Source organism: Paroedura picta, chromosome 7 (genome assembly GCF_049243985.1).
Source record: "Paroedura picta isolate Pp20150507F chromosome 7, Ppicta_v3.0, whole genome shotgun sequence".
Classification (NCBI taxonomy): domain Eukaryota; kingdom Metazoa; phylum Chordata; class Lepidosauria; order Squamata; family Gekkonidae; genus Paroedura; species Paroedura picta.
This window is the reverse complement of record NC_135375.1, coordinates 52,725,821-52,734,932: the sequence shown is the minus strand read 5'-3', so window position 1 is coordinate 52,734,932 and position 9,112 is coordinate 52,725,821. Positions and strand designations below refer to the sequence as shown.

The 9,112-nt window shown below is 45.8% G+C and overlaps 1 long non-coding RNA gene across 1 annotated transcript; it reads right to left on the bottom strand.

Moving 5' to 3' along the window:
* Positions 1-1,354: 1,354 nt before the first annotated feature.
* On the bottom strand, positions 1,355-8,906 carry LOC143841790 (uncharacterized). The gene is made up of 2 exons (XR_013232833.1): positions 8,640-8,906; positions 1,355-1,522 (listed from the first exon to the last, which is right to left on the bottom strand). It is a non-coding gene; the product is annotated as an uncharacterized LOC143841790 (long non-coding RNA).
* Between the last annotated feature and the right edge of the window lie 206 nt (positions 8,907-9,112).

The window sequence follows — 9,112 nt, the reverse complement described above, 5'->3', positions numbered from 1 at the left end:
ATTACCAGCTATCTGAAATAAGAAATGACAATAGTGCTGGTCTCTGAAACATTCAGATGATTCTGTAGATAGATGACAGACTTTTAATATCAAAATTAAAGTTGTGTGATGGGCTGATTAGGTTCAACATTTCCCTTAAAAACAGCCAATGGAAGCTGACAGCCTATCAGGGAGGGAGACCATTAAAAACAATTCACTTGGGAGTGAGACTGGAGGTATGAAGCTGTGGAGAAGAGCAGTAATGCTGACTAGGAAAAGGTCAAATTATAGCCAAGTAACTCAAATGCCTGAATAGACAAATTGTTCTAAAGTTCAACTGAATAGCTACTTTGTAACCTCTACCTACCAATGTTATGTTCAAACCATACATAAAAGTTAACGCCTTGTTTGTTTAACCCATTGGGCTGGTTGCCTCAGGGAAACACAAACACATAATGATCTCAGATTATATATATGTAGTTTTGAGTTATTTCCACATGCATGTGTGCGTATGAATAAATAGTGGCAGTGTGTGAATGTTTGAGCCCCCAGCCCCAATACCTTTGTGCGGTGTCTGAGTGGGATGTTTTTATTAAAGGGGACTGGGCTAGCATGTCCTCTGGTGCCTCTGTGAGTGAAAGATTTGAAATATTCATGTTGGAAATGGTCATGGCTCTCTATGCATTTTTAAAGAGGCAAGACAGATGGCAAACTGTGACTGCCTGACCTACCAGTAAAACTGAACTTGTGGAGCAGAGAGTGTGAAGGGTAGTAGATGCTCTGTGAGTTAGCAAAAGGGTCATCACAAGTTGATAATAGTAAATCAGCAGTTAATTACTTCAATGGGGAAACATGTTTTGGGAATAGTTTGGCCCCTGCCATAGGCAAATGTAAATGGGATGAAATTTTCTAGCATTGCAGCCCAAGGGATCTTCCCTTTAAATTTAGGCCGATATCCCTCTTCTACAGGCAATAAAAATTCTTGCAGAGCAGAAAAGGGATGGAGAGGGGTTAATTCAGCATGTGAATGATCTTTTCCTTCCCTCCCTTTATTTCTTGACCTTGCTGCAAATGAATATCAAGAAAATGTACAGCTGCATTCTCATCACTGATTTGTCATATCTCTCCATATTATAATGAGAACTTTCATAATTAAATATTCCTTCCTCGCTACCACCACCTAGAAATAAAGTCAAAAACACTTGCTGAGCTGGGTTTTGGGGTGATTATCTATTTTTCCTCTGCTGTGTCTGATTTTGATTCCCTAAGGTGGTACTATTTAATAATGCAATTCCACAGCCAAGGCCCAAACCTTATTTCTATGTGATCGCTATAAACTTGTAACACACACACACTCAATCCCATCCCATGCAGCTCATGAGTAAAGAAAGATAAAAGGTTTATTTTTGAAATTTTGTTAGTAACAATACTATAGTGATCAGTTTACAGCCAAGTTGAACACTCTGGAATTGCTCTTGAATAATGTACTGATTTTGCGATTCACATCTGAGCTCTTCATAGCTACAGTTTGAATATGACAATCCTAGAAAAGATGGAAAACATGATTCAGCTGTAAATGCAGGCTGTGCAACTGGTTGGTTTTACCTAAGTATTCTCCCAAGAAGTCACACTTCCTGTGGAAGAAAATGACAAATGTACTGGTACATTTTCAGTTTGTGCAATAGGTATCCCACATGGTCATAGCCAGTACTAAAAATGTATCAATTAATGCACTACTGAGCTCCTAATCAAACACAGAAGGTTGCCAGCAATCTACTGTCATCATCTTTTTGACAACTTGTTTACTAGGAATTCCTAATTGCAGAATACGGTAAACAAGAACACCTTTTTCACTATCTGGCAAACCCACAAATTAAGTGTCATGGGCTAAAAAAAATTTTATCGCTTTTTTCCAGAAATATTGACAGTTTATAGTGATGGATGAGCAAGCATTTGATTTTTGAAATATGAAGAAGAATGTGTAGTTCTGAGATAATTTTCCTTGCCTTATTTTTTGTACCTGCTATTCTACAGGTTTAATACATATCTTACTCTTGCCTATCTTATCTCTATAGATTCCAGTGGGTAGCCATGTTGGTCTGAAGTAGCATAACAAACATTGAGTCCAGTAGCACCTTTAAGATCAGCAAAGATTTATTCAAGGCGTGAGCTTTCATGTGCAGGCACATTTCATCAGACAAAAAGGAACAAGAATTACAAGAGTGCAGATTTAGAGCAAGGGTAAATTAGTGGCAAATTAGTAACCAAATTATACTATACTAGTAAAAAAGCCCATTGTATGAAGAAGACAATGGGCGCTAGCAGGTGGGGACCAGAGCGAGCGGCAGGCGAGGGACAGAGCGAGGGACAGGCTACCTGAAAGAGGAGGCGGGAGTCCCAGGTGTGGTGCGCTGGGCTGTGGCAGCTCCTCTGCATTTTTTTGTTCTTCTGCGGCTTTCCCGGCGGCTCCATTGTGTTCTGGGGCCATGAGGGCAGGGAGCACCCAGCAGCTGTGCTGTGGGCGGCTGCCGGAGCTCCCAGGGCGCCGGCTTGAAGCGGCGAAAGGCTCCTACAGGGTTTTTTTTCTGCTGGCTCTCGGCTTGGAGCTGCGAAAGGCTCCTACAGGGTTTTTTTTTCTGCTGGCTCTCGGCTTGGAGCTGCGAAAGGCTCCTACAGGGTTTTTTTTTCTGCTGGCTCTCGGCTTGGGGCTGCGAAAGGCTCCTACAGGGTTAATGTTTTTCTGCTGGCTCTCGTGGGCGTGCCGGCTTGGAGCTGCGAAAGGCTCCTACAGGGTTTTTTTTCTGCTGGCTCTCGGCTTGGGGCTGCGAAAGGCTCCTACAGGGTTTTTTTTCTGCTGGCTCTCGGCTTGGAGCTGCGAAAGGCTCCTACAGGGTTTTTTTTCTGCTGGCTCTCGGCTTGGGGCTGCGAAAGGCTCCTACAGGGTTAATGTTTTTCTGCTGGCTCTCGTGGGCATGCCGGCTTGGGGCTGCGAAAGGCTCCTACAGGGTTTTTTTTTCTGCTGGCTCTCGGCTTGGGGCTGCGAAAGGCTCCTACAGGGTTTTTTTTCTGCTGGCTCTCGGCTTGGGGCTGCGAAAGGCTCCTACAGGGTTTTTTTTTCTGCTGGCTCTCGTGGGCGGCGGCTTAGAGCTGCGAAAGGCTCCTACAGGGTTTTTTTTTCTGCTGGCTCTCGGCTTGGGGCTGCGAAAGGCTCCTACAGGGTTTTTTTTTCTGCTGGCTCTCGTGGGCGTGCCGGCTTGGAGCTGCGAAAGGCTCCTACAGGGTTTTTTTTTCTGCTGGCTCTCGGCTTGGGGCTGCGAAAGGCTCCTACAGGGTTTTTTTTTCTGCTGGCTCTCGGCTTGGGGCTGCGAAAGGCTCCTACAGGGTTTTTTTGTCTGCTGGCTCTCGGCTTGGGGCTGCGAAAGGCTCCTACAGGGTTTTTTTGTCTGCTGGCTCTCGGCTTGGGGCTGCGAAAGGCTCCTACAGGGTTTTTTTGTCTGCTGGCTCTCGTGGGCGGCGGCTTAGAGCTGCGAAAGGCTCCTACAGGGTTTTTTTTTCTGCTGGCTCTCGGCTTGGGGCTGCGAAAGGCTCCTACAGGGTTTTTTTTTCTGCTGGCTCTCGGCTTGGGGCTGCGAAAGGCTCCTACAGGGTTTTTTTTTCTGCTGGCTCTCGTGGGCGGCGGCTTAGAGCTGCGAAAGGCTCCTACAGGGTTTTTTTTTCTGCTGGCTCTCGTGGGCGTGCCGGCTTGGAGCTGCGAAAGGCTCCTACAGGGTTTTTTTTTCTGCTGGCTCTCGTGGGCGTGCCGGCTTGGGGCTGCGAAAGGCTCCTACAGGGTTTTTTTTTCTGCTGGCTCTCGGCTTGGGGCTGCGAAAGGCTCCTACAGGGTTTTTTTTTCTGCTGGCTCTCGGCTTGGGGCTGCGAAAGGCTCCTACAGGGTTTTTTTGTCTGCTGGCTCTCGGCTTGGGGCTGCGAAAGGCTCCTACAGGGTTTTTTTTTCTGCTGGCTCTCGGCTTGGGGCTGCGAAAGGCTCCTACAGGGTTTTTTTTTCTGCTGGCTCTCGTGGGCGTGCCGGCTTGGAGCTGCGAAAGGCTCCTACAGGGTTTTTTTTTCTGCTGGCTCTCGGCTTGGGGCTGCGAAAGGCTCCTACAGGGTTTTTTTTTCTGCTGGCTCTCGGCTTGGGGCTGCGAAAGGCTCCTACAGGGTTAATGTTTTTCTGCTGGCTCTCGTGGGCGTGCCGGCTTGGAGCTGCGAAAGGCTCCTACAGGGGTGTTTTTTTTTTCTCTTCAGCTTCTCGCCGGCTGGAGTCTCGTCAGGCCGGGAGCAACTGCGAGCCGCGCTGCGCGCGGCTCGCAGTTGCTGGGGCTGGGAATGCGACTGCCGCTTCGTGCGACTGCCAGGGGCTCCCTCGGGGGGCGGCCTGACGCGGCGAGAGGCGCTTCGCGCCTCTCGCCGCGTCAGGCCAGGAGCAACTGCGAGCCGCGCTGCGCGCGGCTCACAGTTGCTGGGGCTGGGAATCGGAGGGACCAATCGGCAGGCGCTTCGCGCCTGCCAATTGGTCCCTCCGATTGTCTGTCGTGAGGAAGGGTCCAATTCGGACCCTTCCTCATCACGGACAGAGCCCTCCTCAAGGCCCCTTAACCATTTATTTAGTCCGTGGCGCCCGCGGCGCCACGGGCGGTTTAAAGATTATGCCATATGATAATTCTTTGCTAAAACAGTTAATCAGTCCTTTTGAGTTCAGTTTTGTGGTTCAAAAAACACTGGAAAAATAAAACTGTCCTTGTTAGTAATTAATAGCAGACACTTTCCCAGTTGTGAAAATAAATAATTAAAAGAGACTATTTGCCCCGATCCATCTCCACCTAGAAGCATCCCTGCAAGTGACAAGCTATGCTGGCAAGTTATCTTGTCCTGAGACCAGAGAGTTAGATTAGAAGAAGAAGAAGATTTGGTTCTTATATGCCGCTTTTCTCTACTAGAAGGAGGCTCAAAGACCATTTATGCACTGGGAACTTCATTGCCCCAGCTCCCGTACAGGAGCACAGATTGGGGGAGGATAAGGTGCACCAAGCAAAATGCTCCCCCATGTGGGTGCAGGAAGAGGTGGGGCAACCTGCCACAACTAAAACTCCAGCCTGCAGCCTGGCATGAAACCTCCAGCGCATAAATGGTCAAAGTGGCTTACAGTCACCTTCCCTTTCCTCTCCCCACAACAGACACCCTGTGAGGTGGGTGAGGCTGAGAGAGCCCTGATATTCCTGCTCGATCAGAACAGCTTTATCAGCGCTGTGGTGAGCCCAAGGTCACCCAGCTGGCTGCATGTGAGAGAGTGCAGAATTGAACCCGGCTCGCCAGATTAGAAGTCCACACTCCTACCACTACACTAAACTGGCTCTCTGGAAATTATATTACATATTACTAATATTACATTACAGTCATGTTGTCCCAAATAAAATACTGCAAGGAATGTGGATATAAGAGCTGAATGAGGTTAGCATGCATAGTGAGATAAATAACTATGTCCTTGTTGAGTCCAGGGTATGCCACTGTTTTGAATGTTATAATAACTTGCATTTCGGCAATCTCCCCTTCTAGTCTGTTCTTGAAGTTCCTTTGCAACAAAACAGCTACTTTGAGATCCCTTATTGAATGTCCTGGAAAGCTGAAGTGTTTCCCTACAGGTTTTTCAGTCCTGTGATTTTTGATGTTAGACTTTTGTTCATTAATTCTTTGGTGTAGGGTTTGACCTGTTTGCCCTATGTAGAGAACAGAGGGGCACTGTTGGCATTTAATGGAATATATAATGTTAGAAGATGAGCAAATGAATAATCCTTTAATGGTGTAGGTAATGTTGTTAGGTCCAGTGATTGTGTTATTGGAATATATGTGACAGCAAAGCCGGCATCTGGGTTTATTGCAAGCTCTAGTACCACTGTCCATGTTCAAATTAAATGTTGCATTATTGTGGGTGCGGAGCTGTTTGAGACTGGGGGGTTGTCTGTGCGCAAGAAAAGGTTTGTCCCCCAGTACTTGGGAAAAAGAACTGTCATTATCCAGTACAGGTTGTAAGTCACTGATGATGCACTGAACTGTTCTGAGTTGAAAGCTATATGTAAACACTAGTGGTGTTCTGTGTTGTCTCTTTTAGGTCTGTCTTTCAACAGGTTTACTTTTGGTATCCTTCTGGCTTTGTTAATCTGTTTCTTGACTTCACTGGGTAGCTATTTTAGTTCCAAGAATGTTTCTTGTAGATCCTTCATGTAGGAATCTCTGGAAGATTGCTCAAAGATTGTATTGTCTGCTTCTTTAATTATTAAATCCGGATTTTTCCTAAGGCTGTATATGGCCTTCCTTTCAGCATAGCAGATATTCTGCTCTGTGTGATGTTGTTTGTTGATCACATTGGTTTGTACCCTGTGGTGGAAGCATTCTATGTAGAGGTCCAGTGTGGCATTTTAACCATCTTGGGGGGGGGGGCAGTCCATGTGGAGTCTGTTTTCTTGTAGTATTTTGTTGGTGTGTGGTGGTCAGTGTCCTGTTCTTCAGTGGATTGGAGGGATGGTAGTTGTTCTCCAGGAGATTCTGTGATGGAATGGTATGCAGATGTCGTCTGTTCTTGCTTGTTCTATTCACATGTATGTTGAAAAAAAAACTTTAGGTGTAAACATCAGAAGAATGTTCGAGCCCAAAGCAGGCAGTGCTGTGGTGTGGAGGGGAGGGGTGGCGCTGGCACACTAGTTGGTGCATGCATGCAGGCGCCAGGTCATGGCCGGGCACCAGGTCATGCACTGCACCAGCACCGCCCCTCCCGCTGCACCTCAGCGCTGGCCGATTCGAGCTCAAATGGCGGTTTTGGCAGCCAAAGCGCACAACCCCAGATATGACAATACTTCAAGGAGAGCGGCAGTCATCCATAACCAGTTCTATGATCACTGTCTCCAAAGCCTCCCTCTGTTTGACATTTTTACCACTCAGAAGAAACTGATGAGTTGGCTATTACAGTTGATGTTATCATACAATAGGGGTAAATAAGGGATAGAATTAAATAGGAGAGTGAAGCAACACTAGTAATAACCACATGTTCACGGGATTAGCACTATGACAGCCAGCTTGGTGTAGTGGTTAGGAGTGCCAACTTCTAATTTGGCAAGCCAAGTTTGATTCCCTGCTCCTCCACATGCAACCAACTGGGTGGCCTTGGGCTCGCCACAGCACATATAAAGCTGTTCTGACCAAGCAGTAATATCAAGGCTCTCTCAGCCTCACCTACTTCACAGGGAGTCTCTTGTGGAGGGAGAAAATGGAAGGCGATTGTGTTGGAATTTGTGAGGTAAAAAGTAACAAATAATGCAGACATGTTTATATAGCTTCTATAAAATATTTACTATTCTAAAGATAAAAAACAATAACAATAACAGCCTATCTTTCTAAACTACACTTCGCTTCTATTGCTATAATGGAAACTACTCTACAGTTAGGACCATTCCGCACAACTTAAATGTAGCCGAAGTCTTACCTTTTGTAAACAGTATTAATTTAACGTTCCGCATGACTTCGTAAACAAACTGCAAAACTCCCGGCAAACTCCAGCAACAATTGGAATTTTATAGCGCTTAGGGGGAAATCCAGAAAAGTGGTTCCCCACCCCAAAAAAACGCTACACTTCTGAGCACTTCTACACTTCTGTGCAGTCTTAAAATAGCGGTAGAAAGAATGTCCCTCCCTAGCTCTCGCCCCCAAGCTGCCAGAGACACGATCACCATTTCCCCCCCTTAAACCGGCGAAAGCAACGAATAAGCGAGGCTTCTTCAGCTGAAATGCCTCCACAGAAGTGCTTAACAGTAAAATAAAACTCCCTTCTGCAATTGTCTTTAAAGTTTCCGAGCACAATACAGCCCCGTTTGGCACTGCCCATAATTTCGACCAGAAATTGCACCCATTGGGGGGGGGGGGAATGTTTTTTTACTTGAAGAGTGTGTAAATGATTAAGCGCCAGCTACTGGTGTTTTCGGGTTTTTGCTACTGGTGTTTTCGAGTTTTTAAAAAACAGTTTTTAAAGGGAAAGGGGCTTTTCGGGAGCACAAACACAACAGTTCATTGGCTGTTCTGTTTCATTGATGGCCAGGGGCGGGAAGAAGCGCGGAAAAATATTGCCTCCTTTGTTGCGATTGTGGCGAGACTGGAAGCCTGTGGGGAATGAATAGACCGCTACTGGGACTTCAATATTCCGCTAGAATTGAAGGTGTGCGGAATGATGAAATCCCACTATTAAATATAGTGTTTCTGCAAACTGCAAACATTTAGCAACATTGATCATTGTGCAGAATGGCCCTTACTCAAAGCCCTATGGGCTCTATGCTAACTAGATAAATGAATACATTAGAACTTTAACTCTATATTTTAATACACTTTGAGTCTCCTTCTGGTAAAGAAAAACAACATATAAGGGAAAAAATGCTTCTTTTCCAGAATATCAAGGAGATGTAGAAAAACATGCCCATTTCCACTGGATGACCATTATATTCTTGCATTGGTCAGGGGCAATTATGAAAAGGGAGGACAGGGACAATCATCTTTTAAGTTCTACAGATTTTTAAGATACACCATTAACAAGGCAAGAAATGAAAGGATTCACAAATGAAAGGATGGTCACTCTAGCTTACATTATCCTTCTCTCTTCTGTGAGGCAAGTTAGGTTGAGAATACACAACTGTATCACTCAGTGAGCTGCAGTGGCACAGTAGTGATTCCAAATTGGGTCTCCCAGATCCTGTTCTCTCCACTACACCAAGTGGATTTCTTGGGATAGCTGCTACTGGACTGCTGAGAGCAAACAGGCATGATAAGAGTCATGCAAGTTGCATGGTAGCAAGTCACCCAGTAGTTGTAGCTGAGTATAGATGAAGACTACATTGTGGATTCCAGCTGTGGTATGACACTGGCACTGAGAGAATCTTGGTACGTCTCATAAACCTCTTCAGTTGTGATGTCATTTCCACTTACTAGGAATACTAAGAACTCTGCAGTTAAGCAGTGTTTTTCAACAGCTACCATCACTTGTAAGTCAAGCCTCTACTCAGCATGTTTCCAGCACTGTGCAGAGCAGCTCAGTAGCTATGGTGTTGAAGTTTCATTT